Source organism: Ornithodoros turicata, chromosome 4, assembly GCF_037126465.1.
Source record: "Ornithodoros turicata isolate Travis chromosome 4, ASM3712646v1, whole genome shotgun sequence".
Taxonomy (NCBI): Eukaryota; Metazoa; Arthropoda; class Arachnida; order Ixodida; family Argasidae; genus Ornithodoros; species Ornithodoros turicata.
Window position 1 is genome coordinate 24,703,554 of NC_088204.1, and position 3,318 is coordinate 24,706,871.

A 3,318-nucleotide genomic window follows, 5' to 3' on the forward strand; every position below is an offset into this window, starting at 1 on the left:
CAGATGAATGTGTTCATTGCCTGAGTACGGAAACTGTCCAACATGTGTTTCGAGAGTGCTCAGTGGCTCGTGCAACGTGGTCACGGATGTCCACCCCTATAATCTTCAGCTCCCTGCTGGTTTTTCTTCTCGGGATTGGACCACACCAAGAAAGAGACTAAGAGTAGCTTCTTACCGCGCTAACCGAGGAAGCTCTATGGCAAGTGCGATGTCGTGACACCAGTCAAAATTGCCGTTTTGTATCTATCAGCTACATAGTGAATATTGTCACCCAGCACTTTAAGCAATTTTTACATAACCGCTTCCGAGTTATGGATGAAATAAACTTTGGGAAAGAGTGGGAGTGGCAGCCTCTAGTGCAAGTCTGAGGAGGGAAATTACGAGTGCTACAAAAGGAACCCTGTTACTGTAGGAAAGCTGGCCGTTTCCCATTTCAACCAGGATAAACTTGTTCATGCCACTCATTTCCTTTTCGTCATAGGGTTTTAATAATGATTCTTAGGAGCTATCACAAAAAACAAAACTGTAGTGGGACAAGTTTGTGTGTGACGACATAGATAGAATGTACATAGATAGAATGTTTTTTTCTTGTTTTGGGGGTTTCGGTTTTGTGCGTTAAAGAGTGCCACCTTCAGGTGATGTAAACAGAATACCTGTTAATAAAATTTTTCTGAACAGCTCTGTGGCTCTGTGGCTGGTCTTCCGCTCCGGTGCCAATACATGGCAAGCTCCCCGGGCGGAGGCCAAAACATTGCACTGCGTTTTGGTTGAAACCCGCCACTTCCCCAAATCGGGGTAGCTGGGACGTGCAATTTTTGGTAGTGGGGGCTTGCGTACGCGCTCGCCCCCGTTTCTGTATTTCTTAAAAAGCAGAATATGGATTACTTGCATGGGGCTGGAAGGTAAGTTCCCATGAGCCCTCGCGTGCCACAGGTGGCGCTTGCGATCCCAATGAAGGCTTCTGAGGGATCTCAGGCGGTTGCTGTTTTGTGATCTATTTTTGAAGCGTGATGTGGGCAAGCTAACGCTTGTCCCATCCTACAGTTGGTGATACAAGGTCTTCAGTTGTCTAATTGCTCCAGCAACAACGTAAGTACCCTGAGGGCAGACGACCCTTCGCCGTTGCGCCCGGTTGCGTTACCGCTCAGGGCATGATACGCCCATCTTGTCAAGTTTCCTTTCTGTGAGCCGTGTGCAAACTCGAAGTAATGCAACGTTTCCAAAAGAGCGTTCTTTTTTTTTTCTTTTGCCAAACCCCAGAATGTGCCGTTGGCGCAATAGTCCGGGGAAAATGGACGGCAGCGAAACCACGTGATCTCCAGTCGCCATTCACGGCGCTTCCCTCCTAGGAGCGCGGGAAAGGGAAAAAATGTGCAGAAATCGCTGTGCAGATTATCATTGAAATGCAATAGCATTTATGACGCCATCGTTGGCACTCTCCGACGATGGACAGCGGAGGCCTGTGGAAACTGAAGTAGCTGATTGGCCACCACTAGCTTTTCTGTACCCCCTGACGAAGACACAATCTATAACACTTCCCGAACATTTTGACATGATGGAACATACAGAAAATACAGACGGACACGGATATCTGTGCGTTCGATCATGTCAAGTTTTAACCAACCTGCTCTACACCTTCTAGCACTTCCCGTACAGGTTGTGGGAATTTCATCGTCACTGGCTAGATGCAAATCGAAGACGGCATTGCCCGCGAACCAGTTGTTCTGCAGCTTCTTAATGTCCGTATCCCATGACGGTCATGGACATGTTCTATTCATTCAAGTTTTCTACGAAGGTGTTGCTGGCAGAGTAATTGAAGAGTTTGACTAGAACGAACCTCTTGCTTGACGTTGCCTTTCGAGGACCCCGCATTAATGTATACCAGCCGATGCGGGGGGTGGGGGGAGCATCCTTTTAGACCACTTCTACGACGCATAGGTCTTTGCCAGTCATCCTGGCGGTTACCGGTTACAGAATGAAGGCTACAGAGGGAATGATGCATAACGCTGGATCTCTGCAAGGCGATTGCTGACAAATGGTAGGAGACGTGCAGGCGTTGTCCGAATCCATGACAGAACAATCATGGAATCGGTCCAGGCGTGGCATTGAGAGTGGGGGATGTTAAAAACTGATGACGTAGTCTGGAGTAGCCTTGAGGAGCCTACAGGATAACAAGGCTGCGAGAAGTTCTAGTCTCGGAAGAGTTTGACGCCCACTCGGGATTTGGCAACGACAAGGATGACAATCCGACAATTTGGCAAACAATTTGACAATCAAGGATGACTCCAACAAGTGTTTAATCCAACACGACGGAGCAGCTATCGACGAGCTCGAGCGCTGTTGAACCACGAACGGGGGCAGATGGGGTCAGGTGGTTCCTCATCCTCTTCGCAATTGGTTATCAAGTATATTATTAAGATAATCGCACAATAAAGTAGTAGTTGTTGTTGTTATTTCTTAATTCTTTGTGATGTGATTTCATTTCGCGTATAAGGCGCTCATACATGACTTTTTTTTACGTTGGCTAAGCTTCTTTTTTAGCCTTCTAAGGTTGAACCAGGGGAATGAAAGTGTAGTATAATTCTATTGTTGGGAAAAACTCACGTGACCTCAAGCGTTGGGCCAATCGTTGCACGTCGGTTGAGTAGCTGCTTCTTTTTTTTTTTTTTTTTGTCTCCCTGGGTGACCTGTGACGCTGTCGAGGCTTTCCCTTTCCCATCTGTTCTCTCCCTCTCCCCCGCTTCGGCGGTTCTGGGTAGTTCTGGGTGGTTGTGGATCTCCGTTCGCGTCGAGTGAAATAAATAAAATGCGGAAGCGTTGGCTGTTTCTGCTGCACAAAGTGCTTTATTTTCCGGGATAGGTATTTCCAAAGCACAAATATGAAGTCTGCTGTAGCTGTGCAGAACACAAACATGATATAAACATGAACATTGTTTCTGAAGTTCGAATGAAATGCCGAAGCAACTTTGCATTCACTGATTGCTGATGTCTCACGCGGAAGATTTCACAGTAGAACAACAGTATGTTGGCTGCACAGGCACACACATTCAGAGATCCGGCATGAGGGAGAACATGTCCATATCCCTTTGCTGCTTGTGTAGGCGTCTGGTTGACCCGTCACAAAGGAAATTGTGAAGCTGCTATGCCGAAAGATGTAGCTCCAACCACTCTGAGTGTCTTATCCATTCTACTGTATCCATGCAGATGCTATTCTGAAGCAGATATGGGTTGAGTGCTTATACCTGAACAAGAAAAATAGGGATCAGAAAGGTGAAAACCAAAAATTCTACCTGCCAAAATGCTGCGTATATGCCACAG

General features: G+C 46.9%; 1 pseudogene; it reads left to right on the forward strand.

The window, feature by feature from the left end:
• The first annotated feature begins 716 nt into the window (after positions 1-716).
• LOC135393604 (U1 spliceosomal RNA) lies at positions 717-850 on the forward strand (annotated as a pseudogene).
• The last annotated feature ends 2,468 nt before the right edge of the window (positions 851-3,318 follow it).